General features: G+C 40.1%; 1 protein-coding gene across 1 annotated transcript in view; it reads right to left on the bottom strand.

The window, feature by feature from the left end:
- Nucleotides 1-10,902, bottom strand: part of LOC150078472 (uncharacterized) — a 30,293-nt gene extending 19,391 nt beyond the window's left edge. Inside the window, exon 1 of the mRNA XM_090384579.1 lies at nucleotides 10,859-10,902. The gene's annotated coding sequence lies outside the window, so the exon portion shown is untranslated. The remainder of the gene's footprint in view (nucleotides 1-10,858) is intronic.
- Between the last annotated feature and the right edge of the window lie 14,712 nt (nucleotides 10,903-25,614).

Here is a 25,614-nt window from a genome sequence, read left to right as displayed (position 1 = left end):
GTACAGGGAAATAGAGTGGGCCAGTAAATCAGAGAGTCTTATAATGGGGGATTTTAATTTCCCAGATATTGACTGGAATTTGTTGGTTGGTCACTCACACACTAGCAAGGCTTTTGTGGATTTATTGGATAATTGTTTTCTACATCAGCATATTCAGGAGGCAACTAGAGGGAGTGATACTCTTGATTTGATTATCAGTAGTGATTCTTCATGCATTAAGAATCTGCAGATAAACGAACCACTAGGTGGCAGTGATCACAGTGTGCTGAAGTGGGATTTACTCAAAGAGGTAACTACCATCAGGGGCATATGGAAGGGTTTTTGCTTTCGTAAAGGCGACTACGATGGACTGAGACAGTATTTAAATTCTATACAGTGGGACCAACTGATGATGTTACCAACAGCAAATTCAAAATGGGAAGCATTCAAAGAACTTGTTTAAGGTTTAGGCCTAAATGGATGTCAGATGAACTAATGAGACATATGGCAGAGAAGAAAAATGCATGGGATACATATAAATTAATGGATGACATGGAAGCCTATGATAGATATAAGCTGGTCTGTAACCAAGTCACAAAGGAGATAAGGCAGATTATGAAAAATCCTTGGCAAAGGATGCAAAGAAAAACAGAAAAGAGTTCTTTACCTATATAAACTCTTAGTCAATTAATAAGAGGTGTTTACCTCAATATAGTACGTGGAACACTTCCGTATGATACCCTCCAGAAATTAAAACGGAAAAAACGAAAAAATCGACAACTTACCGGTACATTAAAGTAAAATATAAATAATTAAATAATCAATTTAACACAATTCAAAATCAATTCAAAACAATTAAAATTCAAATTAAAGCAATTAACGCAATAAACGATAAACGAAGGAAAATCGTTTTGAATATTTTCGTTAGATTCTTTTAATTGCGTTAAATTGATTATTTAATTATTTATATTTTACTTTAATGTACCGGTAAGTTGTCGATTTTTTCGTTTTTTCCGTTTTAATTTCTGGAGGGTATCATACGGAAGTGTTCCACGTACTATATTGAGGTAAACACCTCTTATTAATTGACTAATATTATTATCAACGTAGAACATATTGAGTATTACAGCTCTGATTCATACTATCTATATAAACTCTAGAAAGAAAGGGATGAATCAGATTGGTCCACTGGATATTCATGGTTCAACAGATGAGGATCCTGCTCAGGTGGCTAACAAATTAAATGAGTATTTTGCATCTACATTAACACATGAGGGAGTTATTCAGGAAGGGGAATGCCAGAGGTGAAGTAAACTCTGGAAGTTAGCTAGATGATTTTGTAATAACTCAGAGGAAAGTGGAGGATAAACATAAAAAAGGCACCCGGGGTGGATGGGATCTATCTAGTTATATTAAAGGAGGCAGCAAAGGAAGTAAGCAAACTCTTAGCCATAATTACGAGAGCTTCTTTGGACTCAGGGGAGGTTCCCATAGACTGGAGATGTACAAATGTGACCTCAATTCACAAAGGAGGATCAAAGGCTGACACAAAGTAATTATAGAACTGTTATTTTAACTTCTGTTCCAGGAAACTTAATGGAGGCACTGGTTAAAGAAGCACTGCAGGATCATCTAGACAAGAGTTCAGTTATAGCTCAGACACAGCATGGTTTTTTTAAGGGAAAGTCTTGCCTGACCAATTTGATTGGATACTATGATCCAGTCACAAAAGAACTGTATGCAGCGAATAACTTTGATATTATATATTTGGATCTTAGAGAGGCTTTTGATACTGTTGCACATGGAAGCCTACTGCACAAATTGGAGCAAAATTGCTGCTATGGATAAAGGGATGGTTGAGGGGAGAAGAGAGAGTGGTAACAATGGACACTGGTCATCGTGGACTAATGTTATTAGTGGAGTCCCTCAGGGTTCAGAGTTGGGTCCATTATTGTTTTCTGTATAAATAATATTGATCATGGTATATCAAGCTTAATGTCCAAGTTTGCAGGGTTGTCAAGGACACTACTGACGCTATGCTGCTGCAACAGGATCTGGAAAATTTGAGCAGATGGGCTGAGAGGTGGAAAATGAAGTTTAACATTAGCAAATGTAAAGTACTACATATGGGAAGCAGTAACCTCCGAGTAATGTATCAACTCTGTGGTACTACACTGACAGTGGTAGACAATGAAAAGGACCTGGGAGTAATTGTGCAGGCAGATATGAAATTCTCTGTGAAGTGCAGACGGGCTGCAGGCGTAGCTCATGGTGTCTTGTCAATGATATGCAGGAATTTTTCTAGCAGGGATAAGGAGGTGATTATTCCCTTGTATAAGGCAATGGTCAGGCCACACCTAGAGTACTGTATACAGGTCTGGAGGCCTCATTTCAAGAAGGATGTGGAGCTGCTGGAACGAGTACAGAGAAGGGCAACAAGATTAGTAAATGGAATAGAGGTACTCTTACGAAGAAAGGCTTAAGTTTTGCAAATTACAGTGTCTGGAGACTAGTCACCAGCGAGGTGATCTGTTAGAGGCGTATAAAGCCTCGAATGGTTTGAGCATGCTCAATGCTGATGGGATTCTTCCTCTTTTGCTCAGAATAATTACCTGAGAGGGTATAAATTCAAATTGAGGAAGGGCAGATATGCGGGAATTTGCCTTTAGCCAGCGGGTACTTGGTTGGGAACAGACTTCCATCCCTTGTCGTGGAAGTTGATAGCCTAAATAAGTTTAAGGCTCAGCTGGACAGGTATTTCCAACGAACGGAGGGGTGAAACGGGAGTGGGTTTTTTGGCTGATGCTGCATAAGCTTGCTTTCTTGCATCATATGCCTCTACTAATGCTAAATCTTCACTGTGTTCCTCGAACCAGTCGCGCAAAGGGTGGGCCCGATGATACAGCGCATTATTGCCTTGAAAAATTCGGTTTGTGTTAGGTAAAAAATGCAACATGGTCTCCTAATGGCTGCTGGTATATGTATGTATGTTCTATGTGTCCCTTAGACATAAGTCCAAATCCTCCTAGTGCCACTGTAAAATTTAAATAAAACTACATGAATGGGCCTGAATGAGTGTTGCGTAGGGTTTATGTAGTATGTGTATTGCTTGCTTAATATTCAGGCACGAAGCAGTCAACAGCCGAGCAACCGCTGCCCGTCCACAGAAATACGCTGGTAGACTTCACGAGTGAAACGTTTGTCTTTTCGCACCAGAGGTTCTAGTTCTTAACAGCAAAATATGAACCATATTAAGCAACCATCGCCACCTGTCTGGACAGTGAGCATCATGCACAATGGGTTCACGGACGTGTTGCTTTCGCCACACAGTAAGGTGTCTGTCGGCGTGTTGCACCAGGTATTTGGACTCATCCGACAAGCACACAAGTTTCTAGTATCCGAACAGCGTGTTGGTGACAACACAACATTCACCATCGAAAATGATCAGCAGTGAGGAGATGGTGTCTCTTGGGTCGTTTACTATGGAGCTCCATACGTCCGCGTGTGCAGCGCATCATCATTTGAAATATAGTTTTTGCATTCTCCATATTGTATTGCGATGTCAACTTTCGCACAGTAATCTTCCGTTAACCCTCCTACAACGCGCTGCTCCCTTTGCTCACCACGCACATCCTTTAGAGTTCGGGAGTGGTCTGACCCGTTCCACGCCTTAATCACATTGGGTCATGAGCATTTCGTTCTAGCACGCGAAGCTGTTCGGCTTTTTATGCAGCTTAATCCGTTATAGATGGGAGTGGTCATAATTCAGCGATCCCTGAGCGTGTGTATATATATATATAACATTTTAAATTCTATTCTTCTGAAAAAATCTATGGTGTCCGAACATTTATAGAATTGCTGTTTGCTCTAGCCAACGTTTCACTTATGTGCATAATTATTACAACAGAGGCTTAAACTGTTTTCACAAAGTAAAAAGTTATTTCTGATTACTTTTTCTTATTACACGTGTTTAAACTACTTTTCGAATCCAGGCTCAAAACAAATTATAATATAACCGAAAACATTAAAGAGATATGGAAGCTGAAATACATAATTGCCCCACTGTAAGTACTTCCAATTTAAATCACATTCTTCCTGGAATGGTAGACATCGTTACGGGTTTGGTAAAAGAGGTTTCTGATAGGGCTTCATGTATGGAAGTCCTATTGACAGTAATGGTCCGTTTTATTATATCTATTTATCAACCAAAAGGATACCCTCGATTTCGAAACATGTGCATTAACAATGCTATTTGTTCATCTTTGTCCTCCTTAACAAGGAATACCAGCAGAGGTGGACAGCCATAAGATTTACCGGGGAATCCCCAGTGGGCCGGAGTGATTTTCAGTATTACACTCTGGCCTCCAATACATTCTATTTGTGGTTATACTCCAGAGGAATGGCTTCTTTTGCTTGAATCAGCCCTGAATTACCGGCGTAAACTAACCTAACCTTTTTTTCACTAGCAAAAAATGAAAGCCTATTAAAAATCCCACACTTCTTTTGCTTGAATCCCTCCCGAATTTGTTTTTCCCGGTAAGAATTTTTCACCCAGTCTGCTTCTGAATACCAGTGATTTCTGGAAGATAAGCCCTACCCACATTTGCATATATGGGCATGTTAAACAAGTACATAAGTTCTAACTGATAAAATTACAAGCAAAAAGCCCCTTACTCTAATAATGAGTCGTAGCTATCGTTACGAATGTTCTTCAGGGACAGCGCTGATTCCATATTTTTGATAGATGCGCCACTGTCTCCAGTTCACTCATTTTTCACCCACTCGTATATACTTGGGGAGTGGTTGCTCGGTTGGCAGCTTCTTTATTTCCGTTGGTGAGAAATAGAGATTTGGTGCCTCCACTCCTTTGGTCCACTTCACGCATGAATACAGGGTGTCCATACAGTCCTGTTCCTATTTTAAAATTTAATTATGTCACAACCAAAAGACAGAACAATGCAGTCTTATGCGAATTATGAAACCGCAAAAGTTTTTTTACAAAGTACTGTATTATAAAATTTAAAAAAAGAGGTTCTTTTCTTTTTACAAGGTGATGCGTAAAAATGGAGAAGCCACAAGAGAATGCTGAGTGAATCATGTTGATTGCAGTGTCAAAATCTGTAATTACCGTGTGATTTACCTGCTCAAGCAAGAAACCATTGAAAATATCTAAATATCATTCAAGTGCAGTCCTCAAAAGTCGATTCGTCGTGATTCACGTGAACTATACTTACCAAAATAAACAATTCATAAAGTTTCACATAAGTGATTACGTCATTATGCATATAAAGTACAAACTGTCCAAACTTTGCGGCGAAATGACCTTGCTCAGCGCTATTCATTTGCTTGTTCAATGTTGGCTTCAATTGATGAAGACAACCAATACCTAAAGAAGGTGATTTTCTCTGACGAAGCCACTTTCCACGTATCACTAGTTTGCTACGGTACCTCCACCTTGAACAGACAAGCTACACTAGCAACAAACAAACGAAAGATGGATATAATTCAAAGGTTCATGCTACTATCAATTAGCAGGGCGTGCCGCACTGTTAGCACCCCTGCCTTGCAAGTTCTAACAGGATGTCAGCCACTCTGCCTAGAAGTAATCAGGCGAGGCCTATTCTACCACTTAGGAAAGGAATACCAGCCGAAATTGTAAATCTCCAGCTGGATCTTGCAAATGACCCCAAGATAAGGAAGAGGAGAATCACCCAACACCTACAAGAGATATGGCAACAGAGCTGGGAAACCACACAGAAAGGAAACATCACGAGGCGATTCCTCCCAACTATAAACCAAACTCACCCGGTCTGCACATGACGTTTATCATCACTGGACACAGCTTTGGAAATTGAAAGAGACCCGCGGTGTCATTGTGGAGAAGAAGAATTCTGGGGACATCTCCTGTATGAGTGCCCTGCCTATGACAACAGTAGACTCAAATTTGTTACCGCAATTCAAAGGAATCCACGTAATCAGGAGTCCTCGCTGCTTGATGAAAACACGTACAAGGCACTAACCCTGCATGCGCAGGAAATCTTCTCACTGAGGAAAGCCAAGATTGCTGAAATGAGAACAATGTTGGATTATGCTGCCCCAAAGCCTGAATCAGGTGTGGGTTAGTTCCTTCTCTGCTAGAGGACACTGCCCTGAAAACTGGTCAATCCTTTAAGAGTAGGAACACCGCTGGCACCATTCTGGTGCGGGATACTGCTGCAAACCCCTTGTAGGATAGAATCAGCTGGCACCCTGAAGAACTCATGAGTGCAGAATTTAGACTCCAACCCACAATGGTTGGATACTGCTGGCACTCGCTGAATGCAGGATACAGAGTCCAGTGGACTCTGTTGATCATGCAGCGGCAGCTGTCCCCTGCAGCTTTAACTCACACTCCCCTGTTTTTGCCTCACAAAGAGCAGACTCCTCCTCCTCAACTTTCAGTCCCTTCCAACCTGTACTCCCGTTCCATTTTTTTTTAATCTTGATCTCTGTCAGGAAGCTCAGGCAACCCTGGCAAAGGCCATCCAGAATATAATGGGCAGCCTGGCTCACCTCCCAGTGGTGGTGGCGAGCAACGTGGGGTCCCACTAAGGGCTCGGCGACCAAGCAGCCAGAGACAACAACAAAACATAACACTACTCTGACAGAAATCAGACATTACACTTTTTCTGGCTTTACAGAGATTCTGTACTTCTTCAAAAATTACCATGGCACAGATGTGGGAAACCACCGGCGGCGCCTTTCACAAAACACTATGCCACTATTTCCACAACATTTCGAAATGGGTTTCCGAAAACATGCAACACATTCGTGATAGCCGCAAGTTAAACGTTTGGTGTGGGATAGTGCACGATAGGGTGATGGGGTCCATATTTCTTTTGGGAGAACAACAAGGAAACATTTTATCTCGACATGCTACAGCAGTTTGTGATCCCTCAGCTGGAAGAGTTGCAGCCATTCATTTTTCAACAGGATGATAACCACACTGGAGTGTGAATGTTTGTCATTTTCTGGTAGATAAATGGGCCAATCGCCTAGCCTCCGATATTACACCCTTGGACTTCTTCCTATGGGGGTATCTCAAGGATTTTGTGTACAGAACACCCGTTTATAATATTGGAACTCTTTGTGCAAGGATAACCGAGGCAATCAAAACTGTGAGTGTTGATATGCTCGCCCGTACATTGCAATAAGGGGAATTTCGCCTTGGTGTTCTAAGGGCTACACACATTGAGGAACATAAACGTTAAGAAATTCATAATAATTTACATAAGAGTGCATTGTTCTGTGTCCTTTGGTTGTGACATAATTAAATTTTAAATTAGATAGAGGACTTTGTGGACACTATATACTATTACTATTAGCATATGGTGCAAGGAAGCCTAAGGCTTATGCTGCACCAGCCAAAAAAAAAAAAAAAAAAAAGATTCTGAATTACCCAGAGAGAGAGAGAGAACAAGAATCAGAAGGGAATCACCAAGAAAAAGAAGAATGATGATATCCAGCTCAGGACCCTGGATGTGCCATGCCAAGCCCATACTCACCAGATGTGAGCCCCTGGGGTTAAAACATTTTAAGGGTTTGTTAATTAAGATGACCGATGGCTGCGGCCTCCTGGAATTACAGCTAATTCCAGGAGGCCGTGATTACGTCAGGAACCGCCCTTTATTTAAAAAAAAAAAAAAACAGCTAGTTTTTTAGGCCACCTGGACTTTCAGACCATACAGTCCAGTCAATGGTAAAGACAAAGCCATCGCTGCGTGCACCTTGTATATCAATGGATTATAAGACGGAGAATTTTAAGCAACATTTTTCGGGAAATAAAAAGGTTTTATTTCCCGAAAAGCAAATTTTTTTTTGAAGTGAAACTTCTTTAGGCGCGCTCCAGGCAGTAAACTTGCGTTAGTGGATTGACAAAAAATTGCAACGAAAATGAGACACAGCAATCATAGCCACAAGTAAACGCATTAGAGGTGCGTGCTCTGAAGCCAACTATCATACTAGGCTGAATTTGCTGCTTTCCGAAATCAAAAGATAAAAAAAAATTAAATGCAATTAATCCAATGAAGAGGCATTACACTTAACACAGATTTTAAAATAATTTCGAAAATCCTGGCATCCAGACTACAAAAACATATAGCCAAAATAATCACAGACGTCCAAACATGTGGAATAAAGGGAAGCAGAATTGAAGATACCATATTAATAAATATCAGGTATATTTATGAGCATTACGACGGCCACCTCGAAAAATCAAAGCCTCCGTAGCCGAGCGATCAGGAGCAGGAGTGCAGTAGCACACGCTCTTGGAATAGACTGTGGTTCAAGCCCATGACTGCTAAATACGGTTGATCTGCCAACCCGCACTGGACCAGCGCGGCAGATTATGATCCATTTCCCTCAGCATGAATTGTTGAGAAGGCTTCCATCCTGCAGCGAGTTGACAATGGCTGCAGTTTTTATCTCGAAAAAGTAATTAAAGCTGCCTTATTTGACCCTGGTTTCCAAAAGTGATTTAAGCTAATGTACCGCAACGCACAGTCACAACTCTTAATTAATAAAAAAAACTTTCTGCGCCTTTTCAGATTCGGTGACAACCTATCTATGATCCTGTTCGCCCTTGTTATCGAGCCACTCATAAGATCATTGCAGAACAACGAACGCATACAAGCGAAGACAAAAATACTGGCATACGCGGATGATGTCACACTGACGGTAACGACTCTGCAATCAGGGTCCGAAATATTCAGAACTTTGGAAAGCATGTTGGAGCGGGAGGGAATAGACTGAACTCGAAGGCGCTTTATTACCTTATAATAACCACAAGGGCTCACATCCGGTGAGTATGGGCTTGGCACACCCAGGATCCTGAGCTGGATATCAACCTTCTCTTTCTGACTCTCTCACACTGGGTAACTCGGGAATTTTTTTTGGTTGGTGTAGCATAAGCCGCAGGCTTCCTTGCACTATATGGCTAATAATAATAAAAGAAGTGTGGGTTTTTTAAAAGACTTTCATTTTTGGCCAGTGAGAAAAGGTTATGTTACGCCAGTAATTCGGGACGGATTCAAGCAAAAAAAGCCACTTCCTCCCGAATGTACCCATAAATGGAGTACAACCAAATCATATTTTAGTGGTGTTTAATGAATAAAAAAAAGTTCATAAATCAGTACTTTTTAAAAGTATAATTTAAAACATACCTTGGATGTACTTTTATTTTCTCAGACACATTCCAACAAGCCTGACGATACAAATCTGCATTCTCGGTCTTTGCGTAGTTTCGATAGATGAATAGCGCTTCATGAACCGCGACTTGAATAGTTTTCTTGTTGAAATTATGCTAAATACACAGTACTGACCAGGAAAGGACGCTCGCAATTCAGTTATCAAATTGTTCAGCACACCTAACCTGCATTCGCAATCGGCTGTCGAAACTTCAGGTTCTGGATTAAATTGAATATTTTCTCAAACGCTTGAATTAACCGAATTTCATCATAGGGATACGTTGAATCTGTAAGCTTTCAATTTCCCCATAACGCCCTGCGTCGACTTTTCTGGATCTAACACAGAAATATCCTTAAACATTTGTTACCGGCCCCCTAAATATTGCTTTCTCTTTGGCTGCTGAAGATATTTTTCAGGGACAATATCGTGCATCCAAAATAAATATTGAATTTCAGTTTTTAAGCTGACAAAACTATCGCAGTACTGGGGCGGTGCGTGTGCCAGATAATTAATTCAAAGGCGAACGCTATTTGCTCTGAGAAACGAAGGGTATTTTCTCTACTATAGCTGAGTAATAATGGTGGTATAAATTTCGAGAGATTGAAAATGACTCAAAACCACTGGACGCTTTATTTAGTTCTAGGAAGATCCAACTTCCACCTCCATTTTTAGTCCTAATTCTCTGATTCCGAATTTATGGTACAGCTAAAAGAAAAAAAAATCTGAGAGGGGTCGACTATCCGTAGCCTAAAAAGCGAACACAGGAAAAACAAATCTTTTGAATAGATTCTTATGGCGGAGTGGCACTTCTGCCTCTGTAATCGTGCTAAAAATAAAGGAAAACATCAAGTATAAACCGGAGGGGGGGGGGGGGATAAAGACCATTCCTTTTTTTTTTATGAAAACCCCAAACACGAAAGGTATCAAAACCTATAGTACTTAGTACCGTGCATGGGTTGAAGGAGAAGTATGGGGGGGAGGGGGATGCCAGAAACTTTGCTCCAGAGACTAAACATGGGTTTAACCACTTCAAGCCTCCAATAAGCAAAGTGGTGGTATTTCACCGACTTAAGTCACCTAATAAGATAACACTACCGGTTTTATTAAAAATAACTGCATTCATCTAGCCAAAGTTTCAATTCACGTCACTTGGATAAAAGGCTTTCACAATATTAAGTTGGATGGACTGGCTAAAACAAATTTGCTGACACCAATCTCATCAACGAAGAAAGTGAAGCCTATGAATTTTGGGGTAAATTGTAGCAGTTAGGTCAAAAACGACAAAAGAGAGGATCTTGAATACTGTCGCAAATTATCCCGTTTCAATTTGACACTGTGTGTATCAAATTAGAACAAAATAACTTAGACTGAATTACATAAACTCTGATAGTACAAAGGCAGCAGTTGAATCCAATTAATTCGATCGCTGAAAGGACAAACTTGAACGTTGATAACCGTTTTAAAGGGTTAATTACTGAATCTCGATTCTTATAAGAAAAAATTCACATAAGACCTGTCTTCGACTTACAAAAATAATAGGCCCTTGTCTCAACCCGTTAATCATCTTTATTCACCTTCTAATCTCTCTAACAAAGCCACGCTTTTATTAGAAACGTGCGATTTTTTTCAAATTAAATAATTGTACGTTACTTACCAGCTAAGCAGTCTCAATCTACAACAGAAATGCCGAACTTCAAAATATTCCTACTGTAGAATCAAGCAGAAATTAGCTAAGCCAAAATTAAACTCCCGCACAGCTCCGCTGTTCAGCACAACTGGCAAAACGCAACGAACACTGTACGCCCTCTGTCGGTTGTTGTATAAGTTATAAAGGACTAGAAAATATCGTCTTACAACAGAAATACCGAACAGGGCTAAAATAACAGAAAGCGGGTGGGGCGTTACCGTTCTACGTAAAAAGTGCAACAGGTGGGGATACCACCTGCTCTCTTCAATAGCCCCCACACGGGGAAAAACCCCCGTGTGGGGGGTATTGAAGAGAAAATATGTCGGTGTCGCGTACGTTCGGTTTTAGGTTTGTGAGGGGAAATCGGAGTGCCCCTCACGGCCACGGCCCGAGACCGACTAACTCAAGATACTGAGCGGGAAATGGATGGATAATTCTAAACTTCCATCACTGGACTCGAACCCAGACACTCCACTCAGTACAGCCTAGCGTTTAGCTAACACGGCTACCGGGCCCCGGGAAACTCTCTTTCAGAAGTGTACTTTATTTATTCACAAAGTAAACGACAGCAATTATTTTCTTAATATTAAAGCTGAGCCTTGTTCACTTTGTGTGTTCAAACTGGAAACAATTTGAGTTTAACTGATGAAATTACTACTGTGAAAAATATTTTAATGTAAGTGTAGCACATGTTTCATTGTCGTAGGCAAGATTTTTTTTTTTTTTTTTCAGGAACAATTTCTGAAAATACCTGCAAAAATTCGTACAACGAAGAAATGGCTTACCCTCAATGAAACTGAAGTATACAGTGAAGCATCTGAAAAAAATAAAGTAACGCATCTCAGGAAGAAGAAAACAGAAAAAGGAACATAATTATATAAACTTCGAAATGTTAATCTAACCAATTTATGTAACTAAAAATATAATTATTTTGCCAGTAGATGGTGCCACTACATAATTTCGAACTTCAACATTTCACCTTAAATAATAAAACCGATATTAAAGAAGGACTGAAACTAGAAGACAAATCTCCGGGAAAAGGGGGAGCATACCTTAGGAAGATACCACAGAGGTGCAACCCCTGTGTATCTTCCTAAGCTGCTCATTCACTGATTTTTCACGAAAGAGTGGGCTCTTCTTGAAAATTTTCAATCTTCCCAGCCAATCCTGAGTTTCAGAGTCTAAGGTTTCCAATGCTTACACTTAATGGGCTGCTAATCGTACTGAGTAATAAAATCTTCACGCCTTCAGAAGGGTTCGTTAACAGTACAGTGAGTGTGTCACTTGTTTGTGGAGAGTTAGATTTTAATTTCGTTGCAGAACGATCGGCTGAACACAGCCCCCCTCCTAGTGGGTATTTTATGTTTGAAAAATTGAGTAAACACAACTCCCACTAGGAGGGGGCTGTGTTTACTCAATTTTCGCCCTGATTCAAAGAGCATCTTTGAATCAGGGCGAAATGGATGTGATGCATTTTCCTTCTCTGCCCCACATATAAATTATCAAGTGATACAGAAGCCTATGTTAGATATAAAGTAGTCTCCAATCAAGCCACAAAGGAAATTAGCTAGTGAAGGCAGATTACGAGAGATCTTTTGCAAAGGATGCAAAGAAAAGCAGCAAAGACTTCTTTACTTGTGTAAACACTAAAAGGAAGGGGATGAATCGCATCCCCTTCCTCTTTGATATAGATGGTTTAACTGTTGATGATCCTGTCCAGGCTGCTAACAAACTGAATAGTATTTTGCATCTATACTCAACATGAGAAATTCGTTAGGGAAACGAATTCCAAACATTTATAAAACTCTAACAGGGGGCCAACTGACTTTGTAATAGCTGAAAGGAGAGTGGAAGAGAAATTGTTGAAGTTAAACATAAGAAAGTCACCTGGGATGGATCTATTCAATCATATTGTGGGTGGCAGCAAAGGGGGATAAGCAAACATTTAGCGACAAATATAAGAGCATCATTGGATTCAGAGAAGGTCCCTGTAGACTGGAGGTGTGCAAACGTATCGCCAATTAACAAAGGGGGATCAAAGAGCGACAGGAGTAATTACAAACCTGTCAGCTTATCTTCTCCTCCAAACCTGCCAGCTTATCTTCGCCTCTGGTTAAAGAAGCACTGCAGGACCATCTAGACAGGTGTACTTCAGTCGCGCATGGGTCTGTTAAGGAAAGTTCTAGTCTGAACAATTTGATTGGATATTATGATGCAGTAACAAAGGAAATGGATGCAAAAAATAATTTTGATATCATATACTTAGATATTAGAAAGGCTTTTGATTCTGTTGCACATGGAATACTGCTGCACAAATTGCAGCTATGGATAAAGGGATGATTGAGTGAGAGAAGACAGAGAGTGGTAATCAATGGTCACTGCTCTTCGTGGACTAATGTTATTAGTGGAGTCCCCCAGGGTTCAGTGTTGGGTCCATTGTTGTTTTCTGTATTTCAACTGGCACATGTTCGGACCTCTGGTACGTCTAGACGCATCTTTGAACGGTCCAGGTTATGTCCATAATTGCAGACCATATGCATCCCTTCATGGTCATCGTGCACTCACAGGACAATGGATTCTTCCAGCAGAAAATGCGCCTCCCCATAGAGCCGTGGTGACTAGAACATGGTTCGAAGAGCATTCAGCAAATTTTGCCACTATGGAATGGCCTCCCCGTTCATCGCACATGAACCCTGTGGAGCATTTTTGGGATGCGGTGGAAAGGTCCGCCGAGTTTGGATCCTCCACCCAGGAACCAGGAATGCGACGGAATTATGGACAGCGGTGCAGCAAGCATGGATGGAAATATCTGTGGAATGCTTTCGTAAACTAATGGATTCAATGCCTTGCCGTGTGACTGCCCTTATCAGGGCGAAAGATGGGTCTACCTGTTATTAGGTAGGTATCTAATGATTTCTGTCCACTCAGTGCACAGAAACATCGTTAATCATTTTCGCTCTTTGAATCTGAACAAGTCTTGATTTTATCATATCAACACTGCTTTGAATTAATTGTTTTCGGTTAACAGGCACAATTTTGTCACTGTGAACTGGAGGAACAGTTTTAAATATTAATTTCTCTTTGGCTGCCCGATAAACTAAGTCTTCTTATTCGGGAAAGGATATCATCCGTCCATGTCCTACAAACAAATTCTGAACTTTTAAGTTGACAAGAAATTGTGACCAGAACGATGCTGCCAAACATCGTTTTGTCTGAATGGCATTCTTGATAAAATGAAAATGGAGCACAGCTTCATTTCACCAAAGTATAATTAGCCTTCTCAAGAATGAATTCAACAATAAGCTCATTCATCATCAACTTAAAGATAAGCAACAAAAGTAGTAGGGTATAGAATAATTACAAAATTCTGAGTGGAGTGTCGAATTATTTCTGGCACGTGTAGTGTATAGGTGCCAGAAAACTTTGGGAGGAACTAATATGCAGTTTAAATTCTCCGAAATTATCGGTATAAACTATAACCCAGGTTTCAGTGAGATGGCCCTTATTTACCAGATATTTGTTGACTTTCAGTGTTAATTTACTACAGATAAGTAGGGACGTTGGTAAACTTCTCACACTATCGATTTTTTCGGGGCGAATATTTATTCATTAATTTATATTCATTTTATTTTTATTATATATATATATATATATACAGTGGTGGAAAAAAAAACTACATCACTTGTGAATTTTGCAAATAACGTTTTGCGCTGCATTGCGAGTTGCAGAAATGTTCGAAATGTATTTGTTAGATGGGATATATATATTTTTATTATTTTTTTTATTTAATTTATTTTTTTAATTTATTTTTTCTTTTTCTTTTTTTTTCTTCTTCACTTTATATTTGTATTTATTTTTGCTGGTTCCCTGGGTTTGGGCTGCCCGATGGACAGGATTTTATTATCTAGTTTTTACTATTTTATTATATATATATATATATATATATATATATATTTTTTTTTATTCTATTATTTTTTTTATTTTTTATTTATTTATTTTTTTTTTTTGCTCAGATATTAGGATAGTAAGAGTTGGTAAACCAGAGCGTTCGGAGGGCGGCCGCGATACATGCGTAGTTGTGGCCTACCTCCCCGTGGTGTAGACCGACACTGGGCAGACTTTCCAGGTGATCGCCTGCCTGTTGACAAAACGGCCAGAAATAACTAAACAACACACACGCTGCACGAACATAACATTACACACATTTCTGGCCTTTTACAGTGCTTTCTGTAATCATCACAGTGTACAAAGGCGGAGATGAATTGACGTTCACGTGCCGTCCTACATAAGATACTATACATGTCTACATGTTAGATGGAATATATATCTCTGTGAATGAAATCCAATAAAAAGACTCCACCTGATATACCTAATTGCCATAAATATCTTCCCAAAGGGTAAAATGCGTAATTAATGGAAATATGAGAAATCATGCAAATGGCAATCATGGCAACCAAACATGCATTTTATTCCATTTACGTGTACAAACTGAAATGACAAGTTAACGTAATAGTATTATGTACTGTAAATTAGCAAAATAAGTCCTCAATATTTTGTTGTTCCTCCTCGAGTTGCAATTACAGCCTTGCAGCGATCTGACACAGAGTTAATCAACTTCTGGATATACGGTTGCCCAATTTCTTGGTACCATACCTTACAATGCTGCCGAATCTTACTTGTTAACTTATTCTGAGCAATTTTCAATAGGGTTTTGTTGCCGGGCCAGTCCAACACTAATGCCAGCAATTCTGAGGTATGACTGCACCTTAAGGGAGAAAAACGAGGGAAAATATTGGTGTAAGTATGTTTTAAGCCTTGTGAGACAAGAGGACAAACTCATTATAAATCTAAATAACATAAAACTTACCAATTTTGCTGGGTGGCAAGGTGCTGAGTCTTGTTGAAAAATGCAGTTTTGGATGTCTGTGTGGTGATCCTTAATAACGGGTTTCAGGCACTCCTCCAAGATAGCATTGTAGGTTTCTACATTCATCGTTCTGTCTGACCGGCGGGAAACATTGCAGTCGGTGTTATGCAGTCAGGATGGTATGCCTCCGATTTTCGTCTTCTGACATTTCGCTTCGCATCCGGGGAATACCAATTACAAAGCCGAATCCTTCAGACCCATAGTACTTCTGGCCAACTTGGGAAAAATCCTAGAACGGTGAATAGCTCTGACCATTATAAATCTGTTTCTTTCTCGGAATCTGATCTCGCCTGCACAATATGGATTTACCCCAGGTAGGTCTTGTGAGGAGGCCCTCTCAGACCTGGTCCTGCATCTGGAGATATTCAATTACAAGTACGAAACTGCCCTGTTAATTGATTTTGAGGAAGCCTTCAACAACGTGTGGTGGGAAAGCGCCCTGGAGGACCTCAGATAGGCAGAATGCCCTCACAATCTCTATTGGCTAATCCGAAGCTACTTTTCAGAGCGATCGATCATCGTAAAATTTAAATACCAACAGATTCGCAGGCCTGTTTACCGGGGATTTCCACAGGGATCGGTTCTGGGATCCCTGGTCTGGAATATGGTGCTTCAAAACTGGCTACACAAATCATTTGAGCATACTAAAGTCATTGCATTTGCCCATGATTTGACTGTCATTATCTCAGGTCATTTAAGATCTGTCCTTGATAGCCTCACCTCCTGGATGGCAACCAACAAACTTAAAATTAATCCCACCAAAACAAAGATGATGATTTTTAAAACCAAACTTGACATAAGAAGGCTCTCCCCCCCCTGGTAAAAATTAATGGTATCCATCTAACCCTGATTGTGCAGGCCAGGGCATGATCATAGACCACAGGCTATCATTCCTACCTCACCTGCAATACCTTCGTGAAAAAACGAGGAAGTTTACAGCCTCCATCATTAGAATTTCAAGAAATGAGTGGAGACAGTCCAGGCGGACCCTGCTCTTCTACTATAAAGTGATATTCCTTTCCATACTCTCATTCACGGCAGGAGCTTGGTTCCATAGAGAGAGAGAGAGAGAGAGAGAGAGAGAGAGAGAGAATGAAGGAAAAACTCAACTCAATTCAGAGGGCAATGCTGCTAGCAACACATCGCATCTGCCGAACGGTGTCCACAGCGGCAATTCAGGTTATTGCAGGGACTCTGCCGTTAGACCTATATGTAATATTTAGAGGATTATGCTTCAGGCTCAAAAAAAGGAATACCTACCTCATCATGGATGTAGACCTATCGCTGAAAGATGATAATAAAAGGAAAAAAGCTCGATGCTTTAAAGAGCTAATAAATATCGGGCAAACAAGGTGGAACAATTCAACTGTTGGCACTGTAACCAGAAATTTCTTACCTGATGTCTCCTTTGTGATGTCGAAGAAGGTTAGCTCATGGTTTACGAATAGTGGCACACTATACGGAAAAAGGCTGCCATGACTGAGTTTAAATATATCGAAAGGGGTTTACGGTAGCCAGGTAGTAGAAAAATAAAATAAAACCGATAAACTACCAAAAAAAATTAGCTAGAGCAACCCGCATTTTTTCAAAATTCCATTATTTATTACAAATTTCATTATAAATCAGCGACCCATAATTTTTATGCTGTCTTGGGAGGAGGAGTTGTAATATTTTTCGAACAACGACTTAGATCATATTGCGCTGTGATTATATCTGCAAATTGCATGTGTTCTGTGGTTGAATTGCCAGTTTCCCGGATGAGGACCCAAGTTTTCGGGATGAAAACCATGAAACTCGACACTTTGTGAAAAAAAAAAAACATAAAACTTCCTCAAATCATCGACGGAATTCGAACCTGGGCATTTTCAAAGCCAGTGTGGGGCACACGGCGATTATATCCACTGTGCTCCCCGCGAGGGCGTGTGTAGGGTTTTCGCTACGCTAGGAACGCCCAATTAAGTGAGCTATTTTGGGTTTTTCAGGCCGCAACATTCCAATCGGCTTGTGAGCATACATGGACTTGAACGAACATAATACAAACATCACAACATGGTTTGGACGGTAATGCTTAGATGCTAATGCGCTGTATTAGCTGAAACGAGCAATTGAATCTCATCTTCAGAAAAACTTTCTCAACAAAAGAAACGTAAGAATACTTACAAGTACGATGCCCATTTCAAACGCTCAGTTTGCACCTGAGAAATGTTGCGTGTGGTTAACACGGACCGAAATACTAACACGAAGGCGAGATGCAAATGTGAATGAAACGTCAAATGTGTATAAAGTGGAGTGACTTCTTGCTTCTCTGTATAGGAAACCCAGAAACCTTATTAGGTTTAAGTTTGGACATTCACTTAATTGGCGTGTGGAAATATTTCACGAGTAGCAAAGGACACCACCAAGCATCCGGACTACTGTTGACGAGAAAAGCCATCGTACTATGAAAGTGCATTGATGCATTGGGAGTTCAGTCGAATGCAGTTCATTATACCACAGCATTTTTCCGCTCCACAGTAATATCCTAACAACCATCCGTATCGCACAATATTGCTGAAAGAAATTTTTGTTATCAATAAAAAAGTTTGGTTTTCTGAAGTACACGCTAGTTATTGCGAGCTTTTTTTTTTTTTTATATAATCACCTTTCATTATATTTCTATCTTTCTCTCTGTCTGCTATTTATGTATAACAGGGCTGACAATTGTACTCTGTCGAGGGGTATAAAAATGTAATGAAACCATCCGTTGCAATTTAATTGCTTACAGTTTCAGAATAGGTTCGAAAAGTATCACGGAAATTATTAATTATTTAGGTAACTCTAATTTAATCCCTCAAAACCATTAAAATGGGCGCCTTGGACAAATTTGAATAAACAACCACCCTTTCAAATAACGTATCTAGAGAATTACAGTATATGTATTTGGCTTTTATATAGTTTTCTAAACAGTTTCGATAGCTGGCTGCCTGAAAAGTGTTCGATAGGTAAAATATTGCCCGTCTACCAATTTTGATAAATCAGAAATACAAAAGAGTCATAATACAAAGAAAAGAAAAAAAAAAAGAGGAAAGGTGACAGTTTGGCATAATTTAACTTTTAATGAAACTAGTGATTAACTGAAATGAAGTAGGAAGGATTTGTTTACCGAATATTGATGGTATATCTATCTATAGACCTGAGCCGGCCCATAAATTGGGCAAAACATGGCGGTAGGGCCCCTGCCACCCTATGTGCTGTCAGTAAGCAAAATCAAATTTTCCGCCCCAAAATATTTAGATTAAAAAATAAAAAAAGGCGTAAATAATTATTATTAATTTATTGAAAAAGAAAAGAATTACAACATATCTCACATGTAATATAATCAAACAACAAACGAATAAAAAAAAATCATTCAATTCCAAATCACTGTTAATCGTACCCACAATAATAAAAATAAAAGGAAAATTATAATGCTAAAAAATTATACAAATTTATGTTTCCTTCCTTCAAGATGTGCGAATTTATTAATTATTTCATTTATGTTTATTTGTTCAAAAAATCATTTCTATTGAAATTATTGCCAAATTAGAGATTCGTTGTTGAGACATCATCGATCGCAAATAATTTTTGATTAATTTAATTTTGAAAAACCCCGTTCACGTAAGTCAACTGAAATTGGTAAAGTTAGAAAAATTCTTAATGCATCTGCTACATTTGGAAAAGTATCTGTAAAATCATTTTTAAAAATATATTGTAAAACTTTAAATTGAGTAATATTGTCTTTAATATAAATTTGAAGTACTTGAAATTCTTCAGATAATGTAAACCATCAATATCGGATTCATTACGATCAATGTCACTTAATATGCAAATGATTTAAATAATCGTCATCTGTCCATTTTTTAAATTCAGAAATGTTATAAAACATCTACATGTTCTTTCATATTTGTAAACGAGAAAATTATTGTGTCCATAATTTGAAATAAAAAAAAAATTGAAATTTTATAGCGGATCCTGAATAGCTTCATCTCTACTTTCATAATCGAAATGATGTTTTTGTAATCCTTTCCTTACACTGCTTCCTTCTGGGAAAGAGGCTTCAATGCCAATGATAGTAGCCATATTATTAGTCGAATCGAGAATTGTTTAGACTGCTTCCTCTATTCTATTTTCTTTAAAATATTCCGTGATATTTTGTATACATTCAAGAGCTTCATGTATATAAGAATCCTTTTTTCTTTCTTTCTTTTTTTTGAGCATTTTACTTACCGGATAAATTTTATTTAAAGTATCATGCCAAATTATAATTGAACAAATAAACTATAAGATGTTATTTTTAAGACTATTGATTTAGAACGATTCCTTGTATCCATATGTTTATTTTCGTCTTCAGTGATTATAGTACAATCATAACAAATATTTAGCTTCTCTAGTCATTTATAGTATTTTATCTGTAATATTTTGTGAAATTATTTCGATAATTTCATTTTGTATTTGACCACCCGAATAATGCACGATATTTTTCCATTCAGATTTCTGAATACGGCAAATATGCTCTGCCAGAGCTGAATCAAATTTAGCAATTGTTTCAGGACTGATTCAATTGTTCCAGAGCTGAATCAAATTTAGAAATTTCTCATCATTCTTCTCTTTCTTGGTGATTCCTTTTTTTTCTGACTCTCTCTCTCTCTCTCTCTCAGGGTAACTCAAAAATTTTTGGCTGGTGCAGCAAAAGCCTCGCACTTTCTTGCACCATATGGCTAATGATAATAATAATAATGGGTGGGTTAGACCAGTGGTTAAGGAACTGGACTACCAGCCTGATGGACCCGGGCTCGAATCTCACCTTGGTGGAAGCGAACGCGGCTCTATAAAACTGGGAGACCGATATAAGAATAATAAAAAAAAAAAAAAAAACATTGCGAAAGTTGCTCCACTGGACATGCCTTCTCCAAGGTCGGAGTGACGGCATCTAGTGTCACGCGAGAGAACTAAAAAACCCACTGGACATAAGCCAAAGCTAAACAAGTCCATCTCCATTGATCGATGATGTCGCCGAGAAATATTAATCACACTGCATCGAGTGTGGCACTGGATAAAGTCACTCGCGTTCAGGCCACAGGCAGAGTCAGCTCGAAATGTTGAAGAGTCTCCTGAGCAAGACAGTGCAGCAAGTGGCGCTGACCCCCGTGTGGCTACCACAAGAAAAGGACAAGACCATCTAGCCTCACCAACTGGAAGTGCTCCTGTGCAAATCTGCTAGTGATCACCCAGGAAGGAAGAAGACGCCAACGAATGAAGTGGAGCATCGAAACGAATACGTACACCATGCGAGCATACAATGAAATAACCAGGCTTGAGACCGAGATGACAATGTACATCTCGCGACTACATACGATTCCTGAATATTCAAGTCACCGAACAGCGTTTAACGGACCAAAGAATAACCATCGTCACAAAGAACCTAATAGCTCCTGCCATCTTGGTAAAAATCAAGCAGGATGTGAGCGATCAACTACAAAGAACAAAGAATATGTCAATATGGGACCAGAGGAGGAACAGCAAGAAGAAATACAACCCAGAGTAGCTGAAGTGGAAAGAGACGGTCATGCTATCCAGCATAGAAGACAAGTGACAACGTATTTAGGGTCAAACAGCACAAGGGGTTCCCCCCATCTCCGCGTAGTTTACATTGTGGGTGAACCAGTTGACTGGAAAACGTTGCACCCCTTGGAATCAGTTGCTGATTACAGGAAATCTGCGTAATCTCTGTCAACTCCTCACCGATCGCTTTGACGCTCCAAATGTCCATAATCTTGTTGCAGGTCCTAGGCTTTCCCGCGTCCTTTGCAATAGTTCATGGATTCCCCTAAGAAGCTTATTACAGAATTTAACTATGCTTAGAAGATGTTTTCCGTCTAACATCCTCCAAACGTACAACACCCTGAAGATTGATCCCCACAAGTTCTGTGATGAGAAAGCGTACAGATCTGAGAAGATACAGGACATGTACCACCACATACAACTGTAGAAGTTTCCTGATTATCTCCTTCAGGATGGAATCTCCCATGAACTCTACTTTGCTGAAGAATTAATTTGTTTTAAATCATTATGTGTTTTGTATGTATATGTATTGGCTGTATGTGCACACATTAGGACGCGTATGTGTTTATATGTCTCTACCTTTTGCTCGTGTCACTGTATATATTTTTATCCGGAATATTTGCTCACTTTAGATGTTTGTTGGATAAAGAAACTAATGTTCATAATATTATATAGAAACTGTTTCTATAAAATAGAAATAATAATAATATGTGTAATTTATGTACGACTTCTATGTTTGCTGTCTAAGTCAAAATGTACAAATGTATATAGGCACCCTCCTAGCTGAAGGCTGTTCAGGGGTGAAGCATATGGAATAAATTGAATAATAAATAAATAAATAAGTGAAAGAAAGCCATAACACAATTCAAAGGAATGGACCCCACAAGAACCCACGTGATATCTAAGCAGAGGCCAAATAAAATCCTGTGGAGAGTAACAGACCACCTCAATCGGCAAATAACGCCACATTACCTTGACAACAATGGTGCAACGCTGGAGGCTATCCACACAGCCGTATACTGTGCCGCCATAGCAGCTACTAAGATTAATGGAAGAGAAATGAAAGATTAGCAGCAGAAGAACCGAAAACAGAAGGAACCGCCAGCTTGGAAAAGAAGACTTCAGCAGAAGATAGAAGAATTAAGAGTCAAGATAGATGAGTTCATCCAGTACCAATAGGGTAATAGAAGTAAGAAATTGATTCGAAAAGTGAAGAGCATCCTCAAGCCAGACAGCGCCCACAGCAAACATGAAATCAAAGAATAGGAGAATGCTTGGACACACTGAAGCAGAACCTCCTCTCGCTCAGCAAGAGACTACATCAATACAAAGAGAGCTCCCAGAGGAAAATAAACAACCGAATCTTCGATGAGGACCAAAGAGCCTTCTACAGGAAACTGGGTGAAAATGAGAAGGCAGAAAACGGACCACCCGAGGAGAAGACGATCAAAGGCTTCTGGGAATATATCTGGAGCAGTGAAGTACGACATAACAGCAAAGCACCCTGGATAGAAGTAGAACGGAGGAAAATGAAGGACATACAAGAGATGAGAGACTGGGAGATTCGAGAAGAAGAAGTAAAACAGTCGATCAGGAACACCCACAACTGGCGAACCTCAGGAATTGATAACATCCACAACTACTGGTACAAGAAGCTCACCTGCACACACACACACACACACACACACACACACACACACACACACACACACACACACACACACACACACACACACACACACACACACACACACACACACACACACACACACACACAAGCACCTAGCAGAGCAGTTCACTCGAATGATAAGGCACCCAGAGACAATCTCGAAGTTTCTCACTGAAGGAGGTATGTGACGAAGAAACCCGGCGAAATACAAGCCAATCACCTGCCTCCCAATGAAGGTAATCAGCTGCATAACCAAGAAGATATCAGACCGCTTAGAGAGTCAGAACATAATGGTTCAACAGCAGAAAGGATGTAAGCGGAGGAGCTAAGGATGCAACGAGCAATTAATCATAGTTAGTGCAGTTATAGACCAAGCCTACAAGAAGCACCGCAACCGATACACGGCCTACATCGAAGAACGCAAGGCCTTCGACTCCGTTACTAATTGACCCTGTAGACCTTAAGATCTACAGGGTCAATCCGATAGTGAAAAACTTCCTAGGAGCAATAATGGCGAAATGGAGTACTACCATTAAAGTCGAGAACATCACAACCAGACCAAATACCCATCAGAAGAGGAATCTTTCAGGGAGATGATCTGAGCCCACTCTGGTTCTGTAGAGCACTCAACCCGCTATCCACCATGCCTAACGCCAGCAAGTATGGATATAACCTCAAAGAAGGAAGAAAGAATCTGTACACCCTCACCCACCTGATTTACATGGATGACATCAAGCTCTACGTGTAAACCGAGAAGCAACTCCAGCAACTACTCCGGATCACCGAAGAAATAAGCAAGGACATGAAGATGAAAATTGGTCTAGACAAATGCAAGCCCCACGGACTGCATCAGGAAAAATTAGTTGGCCGAAACTATCAGCTGCAGACTGGTAAAGAGATCGAAGCTATGACGGAAGGATAGACCTACAAATACCTAGGGATGATGTTGGCTCAACACTTAAAAGAAGTGTCTGACCGAAAAATATCACCAGAGACTCAGAAGCCTGCTGAAAGTAAAATTGACTGGAGAGAACACATTGAAAACCATAAACACCTGTGCAGCTCCAGTACTAAGATGGGATCGACTAACACTGAGTTAGAGGATATCATGCGAAAGAAAAGGACAATGATGACCAAGAGCCCCCAACACCACACGAAGTCAGCAGTGGAGAGACTAACAATACCTCGGAAAGAGGGAGGAAGGGGCCTGATCCTACAGGTGTTCAGGATTGCGACTTTCTGGAGTTCCTTGTACGTGTTCTCTGGGAGACCTATTGTTAGTAGGCAGCTATGTAGAGTCTTTGGTACCATATCGGTTGTTGAAACGATGGTTGGGATGGTTGATACTCCTTGCATATGCCACATCTCCTTGATCTCATGTCTCAGGTTCGTGTACTTCCTAATTTTTTCGTCATGGGTTTTCTGGACATTGCTAGTGTTCTGCATCGCTATGTCAATCAGATAGGTAGCCTTTTCCATCTTGTCCACAAGGGTTATGTCTGATTTGTTGTGCGGGATGGTCTTATCCGTTATTATGGCACGGTCCCGGTACAGCTTGTGAGTTCGGGTCTCTAGTACTGCCTGGGATTCGTACTTGTAGTATGGTACACTTTCTTTGATCAACTGGTATTTCCTCGCTAGCTTCTGATGTATTATCCTGGCTACCTTGTCGTGTCTATGAGTGTCTCAGTCTGAGTGATCACCTTGCACCCCGCGCTGATGTGTTGATTCGTTTCTGAGGCCATTGGCATCGTCGACATATGTCATCTGACATTCCAGGCTGCTTTGCGATGTATTTTCTATAGTTTCTGGTGTTGATTTCCTGGTCTTGGATGGCCAGCATGAATCCTTCAGTCTCGGGGAAGAGCGTCCGGCTTATGAGCCATGCATTGAAAGCAATGGTATCGATGTGTTCTTGATGGAGGTCATTGTAGTGTCTGCCGTAGAGTGGCTTCTTTGCCCATCTTTCTATCTTCGTTTCTTGTAACTTTTTTTGGTGGGGGAGGGGTTTCCTCGCTTAGGTTGAAAGGGGTATACCACTTATCTATCTTCCTTATGGCCTGGTGGAGTGGTGCTGTTACTTCGTTGTTCTCGAAGTAATCCTTCTGGTTAACTATCGCTGTTTTCTGTTGTTCTGTCAGGTCTATCAGGCCCCTTCCTCCCCCTTTCCGAGGTATTGTTATTCTCTCCACTGCTGACTTCGGGTGGTTTTGGCGACTCTTGGTCATCATTGTCCTTGTCTTTCGCATGATATCTTCTAGTTCGGTGTTAGTCCAATCTATGACCCCGAATGTGTATTACTACTGGAGCTGCATAGGTGTTTATGGCTTTAACTGTGTTCCCTCCGTTCAATTTTGCTTTCAGCAGCTTCTGAGTTTCTGATGATATTTTTCGGTCAGGCACTTCTTGATTTCCTTGTGCTCTAACTGCTGAGCCTGCATCATCTCTAGGTATTTGTAGTTCTCTCCTTCTGTTATAGCTTCGATCTCTTTACCAGTCAGCAGCTGGTAGTTTGGGCCAACTAATTTTCCCTGGTGCAGTTTGTGG

The sequence above is a fragment of the Mastigoproctus giganteus genome, chromosome 11 (assembly GCF_048544385.1).
Source record: "Mastigoproctus giganteus isolate SK-2022 chromosome 11, ASM4854438v1, whole genome shotgun sequence".
NCBI lineage: Eukaryota > Metazoa > Arthropoda > Arachnida > Uropygi > Thelyphonidae > Mastigoproctus > Mastigoproctus giganteus.
Note: the sequence above shows the minus strand (reverse complement) of the source record. Positions and strands in the feature narration are given on the sequence as shown.